At 32.8% G+C, this 19,686-nt stretch overlaps 2 long non-coding RNA genes across 2 annotated transcripts; both read right to left on the bottom strand.

The window, feature by feature from the left end:
• Positions 1–1,022: 1,022 nt before the first annotated feature.
• Positions 1,023–5,111, bottom strand: LOC120068176. The gene is made up of 3 exons (XR_005479119.1): positions 4,901–5,111; positions 2,498–2,582; positions 1,023–1,584 (listed from the first exon to the last, which is right to left on the bottom strand). It is a non-coding gene; the product is annotated as an uncharacterized LOC120068176 (long non-coding RNA).
• Positions 5,112–13,081: 7,970 nt separating this feature from the next.
• LOC120092609 lies at positions 13,082–14,891 on the bottom strand. The gene is made up of 3 exons (XR_005486089.1): positions 14,760–14,891; positions 13,376–13,419; positions 13,082–13,245 (listed from the first exon to the last, which is right to left on the bottom strand). It is a non-coding gene; the product is annotated as an uncharacterized LOC120092609 (long non-coding RNA).
• Positions 14,892–19,686: the final 4,795 nt, after the last annotated feature.

The following is a 19,686-nucleotide window of genomic DNA, read 5'->3' as shown; positions in this document are numbered from 1 at the left end:
AGTAATAAAAGAGAACCTCTCAATTTACACAGTGGACGTAGGCCTTTGGCCGAACCACTTAAACTCCTGTGTCTTTTCTTCTTACCTCTATGATCGTTTAGATTTTGCTAAAGTGTCGTTTACACGATCGTGTAGTTCCTATCGCATCACGTACACGATCATTTAGCTGCATTCAATTGTCTATACGATCGTTTAGCTCCTCACAACTGTCGTCTACACGATCGTATAACTCCAGTCAATTGTTGTCTACACGATTGTCTAACGCTTCATCCAATCGTTTACATAATTGAACTATCGTTTAGTTCCTGGAGCATCGTCTACACGATTGTGCTCCCTTTTGGTAAACGACAGAAGGATTTTCAAGCCTCATGATACTACCTCCCCTGACTCTTATGTTGTTATCGACCGTTATATATGAATATTTTGTGATTGTTAACGTGAAGATGTTATCACTTGAGACAACATTTGTGAAAAGTGTAGTGTGCCAAAATTTAAACCCATAAGTATTCTTGTAGCAAAAATATATTTTATATAAAGATTCAATAGTCTCAAGGGCAAAATACCTTATATGAAGACTAATCAGAAACATTGTATTATAAATATTGTGTATTTGAAAAAGGGGAAAAGAACAATCCGATTAAGAAAACAAGTTAACGTACTAAAGGAGCAACAAACAAAATATAAACTTTAATAAAAATATGATTATGCAAACAAAAAATATAATAGTAATAATAGTAAAAGATAGATTACAACATGCTTTTGTAGCAGTTTCTTAAGCACCAAGGAAATCACGTTTCTTGGTTGAATCACTATGAAAAAATAGTTTGTACAATGTTAGTCAACTTTTAGGTTTTTAGGTTTATGTCCATCTGATACCTAAACTACTAAAAAAAACGGAAGTTTAATTTTGCATTAAAAAGATTCAATAGTTTCTTGACATTAAAATAATAATAATAATAATAATAATAAAAAGAAAAAAGAATTAACTTGTTGACCTAAACTATATTTATTAACCTTTCCGCTCACTGTAGTAACAACAGAAGTACTCGAAGAAGAAGAGGAGAAAGAGTAGAAAGAACAAACAACACAAAAATTATAGTGGTTCAATCTCAAGATGAGATTTACATCCACTATGAAAGGTCTCTCAAACTTCTTTACTGATCTTCATAACAAGAATAGAGAGGAATTCTGTATGGATGAGGAAAATACAAAGCCATAGCTCACAACAACGAGAAGAAAACATTTAAATAGCCCGTGCTTCAAAGTTGCATACTCATACTTGGTCCTCACTAGCTCCTTGTTTGCCGCTCGTTCACTTACTCGCTTACTTGCTGCTCACCTGAATGCTTGCTCGACCGACCATTTAATAACATCAGGGGAAACACTTCAGTTGGGGACCACTTTACGCATGAAAAATATCCCTTGAAGGAGAAAAGAATTCAGGTGAAAAACCTCAACCAATTAGCCAATCCCATGCAACCTTCTGTAACAAATTTATGGAGGAATATTCCTTCTTCCAGCTCATTCATAACCAACTTGAAGATGTGCCTAATAAGAACAATAACTATACTCTTTCCGTGCAGACTACAAAGAGTATATCAAATCCAATAAGAAACCAAATAAATGTGCTGAATAGAAGTCAAGCCCACTGGCCCAAATGTATTAGGCTAGCCAAAAAAAACTACAACATAACTCATCAATTTTACATGAAGTTAAAATTTATTTCTAATGAGATTTTACATGAAACTTTAAAAATGTGAAATAGGACAAAGATCTACTAGACCTACACAACATAGAAAGTTTAGAAACATACTGCACACAAACCTTCTAAACTTATAATTTAACCTATTATTTTTCAACAAAGACTTCAATTAATAAGGGAAGAGAAACATTCCGTGTATCATCAAAACACAATGTCGAAATATAACATTTTTTCTTTTTTGCTTTCATAAGATTGCTGGCAACATCTGAAATTCAAAATGATGTAAAATGAACACCAAACAAAAACTTTTGGTATTGACAAATGACATCTTTCTATGAACTGAAAAGGGACGATAGAAAATATTATATCATCAAGCTTTATAAACAAAGTCTTGATTTTTGTCAAAAACTATCACATCATCCATCAAATTCTGTTTGAATCCAATACAATTGTACTAGTTTCTTCTAAAATAAAATAAAATCAGTTGTATTTGAGTAACTTTTATTTTCTATTTCTAAAGCCATGCTTATTATGACGGTAATTTCCAACTTCTGACCTTAGAACTAAAAATTGACTCTCAGACACTCCAGAGAGAGTTTGGATGATAATATATATAAGACCATGGTAGCTTATTAATTAGTTTGTTATCAAATACTTTCTAAAGGATCAAAGTAAAACAACCTTTGAACGCCTAGATTGCTTATATATCTTTGTTTATTGAAATGCTTTCTCCAGTATCGGGAAAGTATATATGAAATGCGTCAAAGCAATGAACCGAATCACAGAAATAGGTACCTGGTACAGTCGCAATTCAAACCGTGGGCCAATCTCCTTCAGCTCAATTGATTTGGCATCTCCATGTTTCTCATAAATATGATGCCTATAGTTTTTTTTTTTTAAAATTCAAAATAACCAAAGAAAACAGGCACAAATTAGCAAAGAGCTACTTACTACTGAAGAAACACAACTTCAAAAATACATAAAAATATGCTTTCTCCAATGTTTAGAACAACGGGATGAAGTGAACATTCCATCATGAGGACATTTGAAGACGCCAATGGGGTGTTTGGAGCTCTAAACAATGTTTGAACGCCTAGATTATCGCTTAGTTAGGAAGTCTATATTTAGGGTACAGAGTTGTAAGAAGGAGTTCCACGATAAATATGCAAACTTCAATAATGAACACTATTGAAGTTGAGTTATTTAACACCAACTTATGATGTCCTTTTTTTTTTTTTAAAGGAAAGATAACTTTTCATTGATAAAATGAAAAGAGACTAACGCTCAAAGATATAATAATTTTCAAGAGAATAGAGAAATCACCAAAAAAACAAATGGAGGAAAAAAAAGAACTATTGGGATATAAAGAGAAGACATCAAAAAGCAATCTCTTAAAACCTAGAAAGCCAGCTCCAAAAAGGAAAGCAATTCGAGAGCACATAAACTAAAAAGCCAAAGCTGCTAGCAGCCAAATGAGCCGACAAGGTGAGAAGACCAATAAGGTTAGAAGTGCGAGAAACAAACCACAAAACAAACCGGCTTCTAAATTGTCGCTTCCAAGAATACAACTACTAGGAAAAAAACATAATTTCGAACAAGACAATAATACTTAGGCTCATAAACATGAGAAACCCACAAAAATAATTCAATTCCTGAACAAAACCACCAATCTATGCCTTAACTGAAGGAGAATGAGGAGGAACTGATTCCATCTGAAAACTACATTTTTCAATCAAAGCGAAGAACTTGGCAAGAATCTTGGGAGACAATTTTGCTTCAAAATTTTCACCCTTCTCAAACAAAGTACCAAAACTATTTGCAAAGAAAACTTCTAGAGAGTCTCCTCAACAAAATCATCTTGTGCTAGAGAATCCATAATATCCTCACTGCTTAAACTAACATCTGAATCTCCATCAGAATTGTAACTAGAAGGAGTGTCTTTAGGAGGTGGATGGCTATAAACTCCTTTTACAAATGTAATATTTGAACCCAAAACTTTAATGTTTGATTGGCTGAAGTTTGAACTATAAAGCAAAGGATGTGGATTGTCCACGGGTTCTGAATCAACTAATAGGAAACATGTACATAACTCCTCCAAAACATTTGAATTGAACTCAAAATGTTCCTTTTCGGATCGCTGCTTCTTTTTTGTCCGACTGTAAGAAAGAGGATAATAAGAAAATGGAGAACTTTCTATGTTCACATTCTTTTTACTGCTCTCTAAGTCGACAAGTTATGGAGTACAAACAACGATTTCCATAGAATTATTAAGGCTCCTTAGAGGAAGCGGATCGGCCTCATTCGAAGCTAGAGCAAAACTGGTTTCCTTGTATAACATTATGGTAACACCCTCTTCAACAAAATCTGAAACCTCAAACACTTCTCTGTGACGCTTAACTTCAATCAATCTTGCAATATCAAAAGAGCTAGAAAAATCGTTGAAAAATAACTCGCCCCGAAGGATACTAGAAGGATCTAAGGGATAAGTATCACCAAATCTTACGTGAAAAATACCATTAGTCTTATCTTTAATTTCAATCTCAACAGAGAGAAAACCACCCAATTTTTTTTGAACTTCAATACGAGCTTCAGAGCAATCCAAAAAATTCAGAGTTCGAGAAAAAAATATACTAACTAGACACCCAAGGTTTCCCCAATGGCTTCAAAAATAGGACAAGCCCAAAAAGAAAAAGGTAACTTTTTTATTGACAACCAACCTCCATAACACAATGAACTTTGGATGAAAATGCACTGTGTAAGACCAATCTTCAGCCTTCAAATGCAAGGATCCAATTTCTAGCCATTTTCCATCGAAAACCATATAAGCAAAACTATCATCAAGTTTTATTAATGTCTTATCAGCAATGAAGGGATTGATTAGAACTTCGACTGAAAATAATTTTCCAAAGCAAGATGAAAATCTTGCAAAGAATAGTAGGCAAACAATCGAGAAACAACGAACAGATTGTTGAAGTTCATTGGCAACACTTAACTTTTTTGACCCAATAAAAGGAATCAGAGTTAGATAACTGAGAAATGACCTGAAAGTTTCTAGGCACTTTCAAATCTTCTGAGAGAGATGGAGCTAAAGGCTTACTAAATTGAGGCTCACCAACACCAAAACAAGGGAAGGAAAACAAAAACAAGACTCCGCTATACCTAAAAAATTTCTAATCATCTCTCAGAAAACCATCCAACCTTTCTTCATGAAACCGGTCAGAACATGTAGATTTTTCCTTCCACCAGTAGGCGGCCGAACAATACATTCGAAAAATCTTTCATTGAACAATTTGAACTTAGCCAAATGAATGAATCTAAAGTCACCCCGATATTTTCTTGGAGAAGAACACATCCACCGGATCTTGTAATAGCTTTACCAAAGATAGTTCAAACCAACGCAAATGAGAGATTGAAAGATTATTCATTTGATTATTACTTGATTTTGATAATATGTCATATATTTCATCCAATGGAAGAAATATATATTTGTTTTAAGTTTTTCCATTTTTTTTTGTAATATTTATCACGAATCTCACTTTGTTCAGTTTTATTAAAGGATTCCAATAATATATTTCTTAAGAGTTTATTTTTGTCGACCAAAATTCTTTATATAATTCTATTTTGTTAATTATAAAGGGTTTAGAAATAACATTTAATTGATTAAATTATCCAACCATAAAAAAGAAAATTTTATCAATTATATAAAGAATTTTGGTCTGACAAAAATAAACTCTTAAGAAATATATTTTTAAGAGTCCATCAATGGTCAAGAATAACTAATTAGATATCATTCGGGTATCTGGTTAGAATCTCAAAAAAATTATCCAACCATAAAAAAGAAAATTTTATCAATTTTTTTATGTACATACAAATTCCAAAGTAATTTAATCAACAAAGCTTTTTAATACGTGTTGATTGCAAAGAAGCTACAAATGTTTTACAAAAGGATGTTAAAAATCTGGTTTCCCGATAAATTTTTGCTAGTTGGCAAGCAATACTTTCTTATTTTGACTTCAAAATTGAATCTATAAAAGGAAGTACAAACTCCCTTCCCGATTATCTTACGAGAGAATTTCTTCAAGGAAAGAGTGAAAAAGAGAGTGAAAGAGAGAAAGAAAAAAAAAAAAAGAATGAGTTCTAATTGCAATAAAGAAGAAAAGAATGATTGTGATCAAGAACAAAAACAACAATCAACACCTCCGCAAACCAAAGCCTCGTACTCTCGAAGGAGAATCATCATAAGTAATAGAGGGTCGAAAAGGAAAAAAAAATCCTCAAACAATACCATTATCCAATAAATTTCATATTTTGGGATCATCCATCCCTTCAAGACTTTTTGCCTTGATAATAAACTCTTCTCCTATCAAAACTGAAGAGTCATCCACTCCTCCAACTACTTGTGTCAAAGTCATTACAAACTCAAATTCTCAAAATTCAGAAGTTATACCCTCAAACAAAACATTTAATTATCGACCATCTTCATATACTTCTTACCATAATAAAATCCAAACTTCATATATTATAACTCTTGAGCTGGACTTCCTAGGTAACTTAATTCTCGAAACAATCCAAAAAGCATTTCGGTCAAATATCCATTTTATTCCAAGTCATCCAAAAAAAACTCGTTTGCTCTATGAATTTATTCTTGTTGATACCGATTCAATTGAAATCACTCATAACAGAAATAAAGATGACCTCAACAGAATTGTCTTTTCAAAAGTTAGGATTCTTCATGTTCTAACTTCAACCAAATGGAATCAAAGTATTTATACTGAAAAAAGACTTTCTAATCAATTTCTTCCACAAACTTATTCTTACATCGATTATCAAAATGTTTAGTACAATATGTTTTGGTTAAACAATTTTAATCATTTCGGGTTCATAATGTTTGACAAAACATGTATTTAAAATTTTTCATTATGGTTTAATGATTGGTGGGATACATTTGGTCTTAATGAGACTATCCTACTATACCAAATTCTTGAAAGTTTTAAATACTTTTCAAATAATATTTTCTCAAATTCTTTTAACTTAAATCTACGTTTTTCAAATTATTTTCATCTGGCGTGGATCTTTTGCTGAAATTACTCAATCATAGAATCAAATAGAATCTCTTGTCTTTCTCGAACGTACAATATCAAATGGTGGGGAAAATTCAACATGGTTGTTGCTTAAAAAAATGTGGTGAAAAAATGGTTTTCCATCCATTCTCACAATATGAAGCCAAACCTACAAAAAAGTCAACAATTCTTGACTCAGAAATCAAGACTGATGGCTGCAATGACACAAGTATCAAATTCAAAAGAACTCAACATTATCCTTCAACAAATTTCGTCTCAATCAAATACCAGACAAGAAGAAAATACATCCAACATTCAAGAAGAAGAGGAAGAAAACGAATTTGCAAATTTTATGCATCACATTTACACCCCAAGTCAATCCACCGATCCAAATTAGTAGAAGATAAAATTCTCAAATTGCGAATGAAGATAAAAGTATTGTACATGTGTCACCATGTCAAAATATTGTACAGATAAAATTTTAGACTTTAAAGTGTCATCTTCTGTAAAACGTGTCCTACAACCTATGATGTAAAGAATAACGTGTCATTATAAATTATAAACGTGTCTTGTTAATTTAATGCATGAAAAGCTTCCCATCTATATATAAAAGAAGCTTAGTATGGATCGAGGGGCAGAAATCTTTTCCTAGTTTTTTTTAGTGTTTTGTCTTGAGAGAAAAAGAACCTGTACTCTGTCAAAATTTAATAAAGGTTCTTCATTTCTATACATCCATCTTGATATTCCAAAACCCAAATAAGTTCTTAACATATTTATATTTTCAATAACTATTTTATTTATATCAATATTCTTTAGAAAATTTTATATCTTTAACAACTTCTTTAGTTTTCCAAGAGTTTTTTTTCATCATTTCCCACAATTCCATTATATTAGACTTAATCTCATCAATACCCACATATTCATCTCTATAATTTCTATCCCATACAATCATCATTTCCCTCAATTGCCAACTGTCAAGCATGCATGCATCCATCAATTACATACACCTCTTGCTGCATGCATCCACCTCACGTGTCCATACCCATATACATCCACTTTAAGGGTTTGCAGATGAAAATCACTTCAAAAGTGTTTTTTTAGGCTTAGATTTTGGTTGGTTTAATTTGTAGAAATCAAGCATTTGGATCAGAATGGGCTAAAAAAGATGTAAAATGATGAAAATACCATTTAGGAATGTCAAAGTTTGACCTAAGGCAAGAAAAATGATGAAAAGGGGCTAAAAAAAGGCATGGACGGGTACGTTACAGTGCTGTTATAGTGATGTGCCATCGTGTAGCATCGTGGTATCGTCATGTTGCTATAAAATGTATGGTTCATAATTAGGTGATAACTTTTGAACTAGGTGACTATTTCCAATGAATGACCACTCATTTTTTTGTTTCTTAATTTTTTCTCTTAATATTGTATCCATATACAGTATTATTTTTTAGTTTGGACTTTTGTTTTAGGTTTTTAATATACTTTGAATGATTCTCAATCTTGGCTACATCATCAAGATGTGTCGTCGAGGGGAGATTGCTAAAGGTTTGCTTAGAGTTGATTAAGGCCTCCATTGAGAGCCTAATTTTAGGCAAAGATGATGACTTGGAGTTTTCAAAGGAGTGGATGACCGAAGAGATCATTGGGTCCCTTAACATGATTCACTTGTCATGTTAGGGTTTGAGATTTTTCCCACTTGTTACTAAAAGAGTTAAATAATATGTAGCAGAAGTATCAAGGATCCATAAGCATTCTAATTCACTAATTTTGGCAAAAACTAAAGCATGCTCTTCTAAAAAATGGGTTTTCAGAACATACCTTTGATGAATTCTCCAAGAAAACGTGTGTACAGCAGCTGTCTTCACTTGATATCACCGTGAACCACCTCAAAGTCTTCCCTATTATGCTCTTAGAGGTTTAGGCAGAGTTGTGGGACTCAAGAACAACTTGAAGAAGTGAACAATCAATAAGAAACCACAGCAGCCGATTGAAGAAGATAGTTTTTTTTTCACAGAAAAATTTCTCTCAAAATTCTCCATTAACCTTTCTCCAACGACTCCAATCTTCTTTACATATAGTAGATGAACATGCAAAGAAATAAAGTGCATGGCTTGCAGCTCATGCTTGGAGAATCAATGTAGAGAGGATAATGACCTTTGTGTGAGTATGAAGATGAAGATAATGGAGAAAATTGAACCCCCATTTTGTGCAACCATGCAAAACCGTTTTTCCATTTTCTTTTAAAACAAAAAATGATTTTAAAACTATTTTAATACAAAAATGATTTTCTTAAATTAGTTTCATAAATTAATTTAAATTATTAAATAATTTAATATTGAATATTAAATTAATTTTTGCACAATAATCATTTTCATATATTTAAATCATATTTAAATATATTTTCTCTTGTTTCGTTTAATTTGAACGTTTTAAATTAATTTCTCAAGCTACCCTAAAGCTTATCCATTTACGAGCTAGTAGGGGAACCTCGCAGACCTACAGATCATGGGCTCCAACAATTCAAGATTAATCGGCTAAACTCATTAGTCCGATCTAATCCCCATTCGTTAACTAATGGGACACTCCATTATAGCCCATAGTTGAACTCCCCTCACTGTAGATATATTATGTCCACTTAATAATCATAATCAGTAAGTCGATCCTTCACAGGTTGTTCGTAATCACAGTTAGGTTAAAAATACCGTTTTACCCCTATGACTACATCTTGTTTTTTAAGTTCCTACTGATCCTCTAATGAATAATTCTGATTCATAAACTCTATGAATCAAATCCTTTCTCTATCATGAGAAGGCGGGGCCCTGTTTGTTAAAGACCTGGAGTCAGTACTTAAGAGAACACCCTATATGCTAACCTTAAATAGGGTAGGAGTGAATTCCATCTTGGAAGGCTATGTCCCCAGTTATTCATCCGGTCTTATCCCCAAAATAAAGCTTATTGAGCAGTGCTATTGAACTACTCTCACCGTTTGTAGATCAAAGGATAATCCCGAACAAATAGGAGTTCATAGCTAGCTCAAGATTAAGATCGAGTTAACCTAGGTTATATAATAAATGAAATAGTCAGTTTTAACAGTAAACGGTCGTTATAAAGAAAAGTGACTATTTACGTGGTTCAGTCTATATGCATACTCATTGCATAGAATGCCCCCACTCTCATGTCTCAACATGAACGATTTGTGGATCACATCGTTTGTAGCACCTTACAACTTCTTGTAACAACTATAGAGTGGGCCACATCCAATAGTGTTACAAGGATGAAATATCCAATTTCATCCATATACTTATTAGACTATTTAGGCTATATACTGTCAACTTGATCCTGTTTATGTCACTACATAAAGTTACAACATTTAGACTATAGCCAATGATGCGTTTATTGGATTTTCATAATAAGATGCAAAATCAATAAGTCATTATTATTGATAAAATAGAATGTTTAACACGAACTGCGAGTTCTAGGACATTCCCAACAGTTATGCTGTGAGATTGGTGTTGAACTCTAAATTTTTCTACCTTGTTTGTGAATTCTCATTTTGATCTTATTCTTGTGAAGCTAAACTTTTACAACTTCATGAACTTGAAGAATTAAGACTTGAGGCTTTTGAGAACTTTAGAATCTGCAAAGAGAAGACCAAACTATTTCATGACAACATGGTTGCTTTGAAATAGTTTGAAGTCAAGCAGAAAGTTCTTCTATGTGATTCTTGCTTCAAGCTTAAGCAAGGTAACTATTGTTCACAATGGCTTGGGCCTTTTGTTATTACTAAACTTTTTCCTTATGGTGTAGTTGAAGTGACGAGTAAAGAGACTAAAGGGACTTTTAAGGTGAATGGACACCAGATGAAAATTTTCCATGAGGGTGACTCAGCCCAGTGTTTTGAAAGATCCCTTCGGCTAGAGCTACCCGTATATGATTGACTAAGTCAAATCCATCGAACAATTGGCGTTAAAAATTTGTGCTTTTTAAAGGCAGTCAGGCATTAAATGTTTTTCATGTTTTCGTAATTTGAGTTTTCTTTAGTTTATTTCATTTTTGTCATATTTTAATTCTTTTTTCCCCTTTTTCTTTTCTAGATGTCTTCCAACCCAAAGTGGATGGGAGGAAGAATTGTGGAAGACGCCAACTCAACCATCTCGTGCTCGTCAAAAGAGTTTTTAGGAGATTTTATGTTCCCTTCGATTTTTGTCCACACTCTTTATTTTCTTATACATTAAAGACAATATACGTTTTAACAGTTGGGGGTAGTTGGGTTTGATCTAGCTGAGTCCTTGAGCATTTAAGCTCAGACTATTTTGTACTTGAATAGTCTGATTGTTTGCTTAATTGCATGCCTTTGTGATCCGTATTAACTAATATAATTAAATTGTTGTTCTATTAAATATTTACTACCTTTTTGTTATACCTTTGTAAGTATGAGCTAGCTTTATAAATACTCACACTCTGTATTAAGTATTATTCAATGAAGATATTATCTTTTCACGTAACCTTAAGGTAAGTAGATGAGTAGTTCCCTTAAGTATTGATACCATATCTTGAACAATGGGTTCCATCTTTTCACTGGCCCAAGAGGGACTTGGTTCATGGTTGGATCATAAAAAAATTGTTCATTAGAGGATCAGTAGTGCTTAAGAAGAAAGAAATAACTATAGAGGTAAAACGATAATTTGACCCAACTGTAATTTCGAGCAATTCGTGAATGATCAACTTACTTGTAATGATTACATCCATGGACATGACATATTCTACACTTCATAAGAGTGCAACTATGAGTCTTTAGTGGAGTGTCCCATAGTTAATGAATGTTGAATTGATTTAATTAAATAGTTTAATTAATCATTTAAGCTTATAATCTGTAGGTTCATTAGCTTCTCCTACTAGCTCGCAACATGTAAAACAAGGATCAAGAGTCTTAAAATAATTTGAAATGTTCAAATTGACTGAGGGAGTTTACGTTAATTGTATATGATACAATTAATAAAATGTAATTAGATACATTACAATATAAAGTTTATTTTGAATGCAATTCAAACTTAAGCTATATAATATTAGAGTATTAATATGTTTGAATAAGATTCAAATGATAATTAATATTAATTATATTCATATTAAAACTATAGATTAAAATTAATGTAAATGAAATAGAAGTGTATTTGAATATGATTCAAATATATGTTTAATTAAATATAAGATATTTGATTTCATTTAATTTCATTAATTAATTATCAATCAATTATTATTTATTTTAAATTTAAATTAAATAATAAATTAATTCTCTTGTCGGGAGTGGGGAGGTTATGTGGAGTGGGAAGTTACTCCCTCCTCTCTCCTTAAATTTCTTTGGGTTGGTTGGTTTTTCTCTAGATTATATGTGAGAGATGAGAAATCAAGTGGAGGTATCCAATGTGCAGAGAAGAAAAGGTTGTTATACTATTTTGTATTGTGAAGAGTTAGAGAAGACCGAAACACAGTTCTTCAAAGGTAAGACTTTTTAACCCAATTGTAAGCTTAGCCTTGTAAATTTAACATGTGATGTTCTGTATTTAATTCTATAAAATATTCTATAAAATTTCTTCTTCCAATTCAAAGACAAAAGGGATAAAATGCTTCGCTACGGGATTCAATCCTTTCACCATGATCATTGTCTATCACTGAAACACTAATAGTCTTCTATCACTATCTATCAGTGTTTATCAATGTCTATCACTGATAGATAGTGATAGATACTGATTGTCTTCTATTATTGTTTATTAGTAATAGTCTTCTATCATTGATACACAATTATAATCCTTTATCACTATCTATCAATGCTAGACTCTTATCATTATCTTAGTAACAATGTATTTTCTAACTTAAAAATATTTTTTTTTCTTTCAAGAAGTTGATGATGATGATGATGAGAATCAAAGAAGTGGACCTGATATAAAAACTCTAGTAATTTGTCAATTAGGAACCTTTTCGAAGAACCCCTAATAACAAATCCTACATCCCTCAAGTCATTTGATGTCAATTCAAAGTGAAGAATTAGAATTGGATTACCTTTAGATCGAAGACCAAAAAAATAAGCAGAGCTAATCCTCTACTCAAGGTTTGAAAACTCTACAAGCAAGATGATCGGACTTACCTGAATGCTCAAACATGCAACCCTAGATCAAAAATTGCAAAAGTTGATGAGAAATCTCCATCATCATCACAGAGAAAAGTTATGATTCCAAATGTAGAAAACTAAAAATATTTTGTACAACCTGATGACCAGGTTTTATATAGCCTCCCAAAGTTTTAATGTGTACCACATCATAGATTTAACAAAATGACAAAATTACCCTTATTTAACATGTCTAGAAAGGATAAATTTGGAAACAATAAAACTAGACTTAACTTAATAAAGAAAATATTAATAATAACTTGGCACCCCTAGACGATTCTAATCATCCTCTCCTCCTTTGAAAGGATTTGTCCTTGAACCTAAATTGTCACATTGTAAGGCAAATTTATAGTCATGAGATGTTACTAATCATTTTTGAACTCTCGACTCTTGATGAGTACATAAATAAGTTTGAAGCAATATTTTCAAAGTAACGTCTTTGTTTTGTACCTCATATGTGGGCAGCATTGCTCCGTCATTAGTGCTTTAAAGTCCTGCAAAAAAATCAAAATAAGTAGTACTAGACAATACTCTAAAATTAATTCGACCTCAGTAATAACAAGCTCTCTTGTGCATAGATCCAAAGATGAGTGGTTTTGAGGAGATAATTTCATCCTCACGTACTCTCAAAATTGGACTCACTCCCTCAATTTCTCCTTCATTTAAGTAATTTGTACACTATTATCAAATTCTTCTTTCACGTTGTCTTCTACTAGTGTCTCTGACTCCTAATTCTCTTTGGTTAATTTTGATTGAAACTTGTTTATCTCTTTACTCTCCGTGGTTGTTCTTTCTACCTCGCCAGAAATCTCTCCATTTAATTCTTCTTCTTGGTCTCTTGAAAAAATTGCATCTTCTTCTTCTTCTTTGGGTTATTGATCGTGTTTAGGTTTACATGTTCGTTCTTTTGAGACTTGGCACATCAAACTCCATTCTAATTGGATTATTTCTATAACATATTTTCTTATAGACCTGCGTAGTTCTACAAAGTCTTCGAGTAAAGCCTCTCTAAGTTTTGCATATCTATCTCGAATTTCAACACACCTTCCTTTTTTTATAAAACATGGCTTCTAGACGATAAGCCTTTATTTATGAATTTCAGCGGCTTAAAACTCATGAAAATTTAGTTTCTTCAATTTTTTTCACCAACATTTAACGTCCCAGTCCCTCAATCCCATTTGTTTTTTCCTTGTTAATTTTCCTCCAATTTTCAAGTACCAAATTTCTCATTTTGCGAACTTCTAATTTTGTTTTGTTTTCCCTCCTTTGGCTTTTCAATCGTAGAACAAACAAATTTCAAACAACTTTTGTTTTCCCAATCCTTTCAATTCATTCTTCCACGATCATTACTAATATTTTTTTCCTCCAAATTCAAAGCCAAACTCCAACAATGCAAATTCTACTTTCCTTTTATCAAACTCTTCCACCGCAAGAATTCCTTCGATTTTCTTTCAATTCGTTCTTCCAGCCGACTCTTCTTTTCTCATCTGAACTCAATGTTCCACTACGCCACTTCGATTCTTCCTCCTAATTTTGTTTTTGTTTTTTTTCTCCTCACATCAATTTTTTTCTTCCGTCGACTGTATGCCACTTACCCACTTCCTTAGTCTTTTTTTGTTCAATTTGAATATCACAGCAGCCCGAATTTCATCATAAGAGCACAACAACAATCCTAGAAAGCAATTGAAATAAAACATATACCCAATTTAGAGCCTAGACTTGAAATCTTAGAAATTAAAAATTAAGAACTTAATTGTTGAACCCCTAATATCAAATTCTAGAACTCCCAAGTCAATTGATGTCAATTTAAAGGGAAAAACTAATATTGGATTACCTTTTGAGCCTAGGCCAAGAGATAAGGAGACCGAATCCTCTACTTCCGGTTTGTACACTCCACAAGCAAGATGATCGGACTTACCTGAATACTCAAGCATGTAGACTTACATAAGAATCTCTGTTAACATCAGGAACAAAAATTATCATTCAAAATTCACAAAACCAAAAATTGTTTCATACAACCTAATGGCCAGGCTTTATATAGCCGGCCAAAACCCTAATGTGTAGTCACATCATAGATTTAGTAAAATGATAAAATTATCTTATTTAATATGTTTAGAAAGGATAAAATTGGAAATAATAAAACTAGACTGGACTTAATAAAGAAAATATTGATGAAACTAAAACAAAACAAACAAGTGATAAGAAATTGACTTTTTTTTAGACAAAAAAAATTGACTTTAGCATAGTAGTCTGATAGTTGTGTTTTTTACATTATTGTTAGAATTTGATATCAATGATAGAAGATTATCAATGATTATCAGTGATAGACTTATTTAAAGAAATTGACAAGAAATAAAATTTTAATGCATATTCTATCACTGATAGACATTGATAGAAGACAATCATGGACTATCAGTGGAAGATTTATTTAAAGAAGTTGATAAGCAATACAATGTTCTTGCATTTTTTATCACTAACTATCAATGATAGAAGTGTAAGTATATAAATTTCACTGACGATAGTGACAAAGTATACTACTTTCCATCACTGATGATAGTAATAGAATTAAGGTTATCACTAACTATTAGTGATAGAAATACATTTCTTTCTATCATTGATAGACAATGATGGTCTTCTATCACTTAATTTCTTGTCACTTGCTTGTAAAACTATTACTGTCTATCAGTGATAGAAGACTATCATTATTGTCTATCAATGATACAAGTATATCAATATATATCACTGATAGATAATGATAGAAGACTACCACTTACCATCAGTGATGAAAGACTATCATTGACTATCAGTGTGATATAAGTCTTTCACCTTTTATTACTGATAGACAGTGATTGAAAACTATCACTAATTATTAAAGATAGATAATACTCACTCTCTATCACTAATAGAAAGTGATAAAAGACTCACTAACTATCAGTGATAGACTAATTCAATGAAGTAAACTAATTTAAAGAAGTTAACAAGAAATAAAATTTTCATGTAATAATATCTATCACTGATAGACAGTGATAGAAGACTATCAGTTACTATCAGTGATAGAAGTATATCACTTTCTTATAGGATGGGTATGACAATCCTAGAAGGGATGAATAAGGTTTATTAAAACTAATTAAACTTTTTACTAATGTGGGACCAATTAATTAAGTAAATTAACAAACTTTTTACTAATAAATAATTTAAACAATAAATTCATATGTTGCATTCATTTCAAAATGGACAAAGGTAAGCAATTAATTTCAAGAACAAATTGTAACAATTAATTTCATGCATAAAATGTAATAATAAATTAATAAAAAAATAAATTAGGAGAGATAGAGAAATTGACACGTTATTTTATAGTGGTTCGGCACAACCAAGCCTACATCTACATCCCAAGCTTTTTTTGGGTATGTCACTCAAACTTGACTCTTTTCACAGCTTAAAGTCGAACTATACAATGTTCTTTTTTAGTCATAAAAAAAAAACTCGATCCTTTCCAAGGTTGAGGATCAAACCATTACAACACTTTTGTTATGGGTTCAAGAGTAACCTCTTACAATAGGTTTGGAAAAATTAAGAACACACTTTAAAAACTCTCTAAAAGAGTAGTGTTCGTAGGAGGTTTCCAGAGAAACTTGTTTTGTGGAGTGGAACTTGAGTTTGTGTGGGTGTAAATGTTGATTTGATGCGTTGTGGTTCAATCTCTAACACTTGATCTCTTGATTCTATCTCAGTTGGATGTGTGCGCTTGCGAAGCGCGTGATGTTCTTGAAGTCAAAATCATGGAAGAGCCTTTGTGTCTTTAGGAGATTTGTGTCTTCAAGGAAATGTGCAGTTTCATGAGTGTAGGAGTCTTCTGGTTGTTGGTGAATTCTCTCTGGGCTCTCTGGAATGTAGAATTTCTTACCCCTACAAATGATGAGAGCTCCTTTATTTATAGAGTTCTCTGGTGGGTTTTATGGGTTTGGGCATGGTTGGTCCGTGGGGCTGGCCCTTTGTAAAACCCGAACCCTAATTACTTTAAGTAAGAGGAAATAATGAGATGTCTCCTAATGAGTTAAATGAAGCCATGTTTTAGGAGGGTTAGAGGCTGGAAGCAAGAAGAAATAAGTTCTTGTGTAGCTAAGTGTAAACCCCGAATTCAAAGTTTCCTAAACAAGCATGTTTGGCTAAAGGAATATATATTAAATATCATATAAATAGAAATCCATATAATTTATAGGAGTTGTTGAGAAAGGAAAAGAAAAACATGTTAAATAAGGAAACTCACTTATTGGTTTGGCACGTGGCTGTTAATCCTTGAATTTGGGAGGTGGCAGGAAGATTAAAAAGGAAAAGAAATTTCGAAGCTTAGTTTAGGGCAATCTACATGAGAAAATTTAGTGAAAGTAGTGCCATTTGAAAGATAGGAGAATCTAGTTTTCAAGGTTGTCTTGTCGGAGGAAGATAGCAAGAGAAGAAGAACAGAAAGTGATGAAATTACAGAAGAGACAAAATCTGGGGTTAATCAGATCCCGAGGTGAAGATTGAAAGCTATAGGCCAAAATATAAAGTAGTTTTGGCTGAAATTTGAAAATAAGAAAGTTAACTCAATTCTAAACATGTTTGTAGAAGGAAGTTTATTTAAAAGAGGTCTGGATTTTGAGTTATGAATTTTTAAATTTGTAACAGAGAATCTGAGCATAAGGAGACAGCTGCTGGGGAAGAACAAGCAAACAACTCACCGTGGAAATTATAGCGGGATTTTGTGATGAGGATCTCGCTAATAAAGGAAATCTTGCTAATTTTGTGAAGAGGATCTCACTCTAGAAAGGAATCTCGCTAGAAATTGGCTGAGTATCGCTGGTGTCGCTGATAAGGTGAGTATCGCTAGGATGAAGGTTTGCCAGGAAAAGCTTCATCTCGCTCTAGAGGATCTTGCTGATCTCGCTCTAGGAGATCCGCCAGTAAAGATGTCTTTGTTGATGAAAGTTCCTTTAATAAATGAATTATTTGAGGTATTTTACTAAGAATTCTAAGTAGTTTAACCGAGAATTATGTCCTTTCAGGCCAAGAAGAGCTAGAAGGAGCATATAACCGGTTAAGAGGCCAACGAGCTGTGAGTGACTATGTGATGACTTACTATTCTAATGATTTAGAAACTGTGATTTCTTTGAAGTTATTTCTCATGCTAAGTGTTTAAATGAATTGCCAAGCAACATATTTGTGAAATTGTTTCTCATGCTAAGTAAAGCATGTTTTCTATGGAATTGACATGATTTAGATATGTTACATTGTCCAAATACTTTCAGTATGTTTAAGTAACTCCATTTTTATGATGAACCAATATGATGGATGAATTAGTATGATGAATTGAGCACTAATCCTTAGTGTTCAACTAAAGGTTTATGACTAGTTATATGACGGATACTGAAGGACAATGAGAAGGTATCCTTTCAACTAAATGTTTATGACTAGGTATATGGCGGATACTGAAGAACAATGAGAAGGTATCCTAAGGATACTGAAGGACAATGAGAAGGTGTCCAAAGGATACTGAAGGACAATGAGAAGGTATACTTTGTTATAACCATGTTCACGTAAGTAATACAACGTCGAGGGTTTGAGCAATAGGGTTCTCCCCGACTAAGGTTGACATTGAGGGTTAGATCTAATAGTTCACTCTCAACTAATGATAATAAGAGTAGTCATATCTTCTTCTAGGCTAGAAGGATAGTTTGGAATTGCTAATGCTTATGAATGTTTATCAACGCATGATGTTACTAATGTAGGAGGTTTCCAAGTATGTTTTCCATATCTAACGCATGCTAATAGTTTCTACACGCTAGTTCAATATGATTTAAGTCAACTTATGTTACAAAGTATGAAGCATGCGTTAGGGTTAAAGCTAAGGTTGAATGAAGTTTGATGTACTATGTTTTAAATACCTAAGATTTTCAAAGTACATGTGTTGGTATTCCTAAACATAATGAAAAGGGATACTGAAGGTGGAGAAGGTATCCTAAAGAGTTTTCTATACTTTATTCAAGAACTTGATAGCTTAAGTGAGCCAGATACTGAAGGTAAGGAAGGTATCTGAATAAATGTACCTAAGGTATTGACGATACATAGAAAACTCCACGTGCTGTAGGTAGTTCTGAATGAGAGGCCGAAGTATGGGTCTCCTAGGCTATATACTAGCAAAGGGAGGCCGAAGTATGGGTCTCTTGGCCGGTAACAGACGTTGGGAGCTAGAGCGATATATGCTCGTTCTCAACTAAGGAATATTGATGTTTAATGGTGGTTTTAAAGATTTTATGTACACGTTTGCTTGGTATACTTTAGTTTCAGTATTATGTTTTCAAGCTTTTGGTTTTGAGCATGGAATTTATATTTTTATTAAGTCACTCACTAGGTTTTTAGCTCACGTTTTCAAATATTTTCCTTTCCAGATAGCTGTCAGTTCCCAAAAGACTTTTCTACTGCTGCTCTGCCACTCAAAGAAACAAGTTGAAGGAAGCGTAATTGAAGACCTATGTTAGTTAGTATACATATGTCTGTCTAGTGGCTAGCATTCATGATGGGGCTCACTAGGTGTAGTATCCGTGTATGAGCAATGTTGCGAAACCCTGTAATGTAAATGTGTTAAGTTATGAGTTAATTTGTATGTATTCAAGGTTTGAGCAATATTTAACAGGTAAGATAGGCAGTAAGTGCCAGCAAAAGGGTTGGTAACTGCTACCATCACCATTCCGTCTAGGTTAGGAGGGTAATCTGGTGCGGGG

This window comes from Benincasa hispida, chromosome 12 (assembly GCF_009727055.1).
Source record: "Benincasa hispida cultivar B227 chromosome 12, ASM972705v1, whole genome shotgun sequence".
Taxonomy (NCBI): Eukaryota; Viridiplantae; Streptophyta; class Magnoliopsida; order Cucurbitales; family Cucurbitaceae; genus Benincasa; species Benincasa hispida.
Note: the sequence above shows the minus strand (reverse complement) of the source record. Positions and strands in the feature narration are given on the sequence as shown.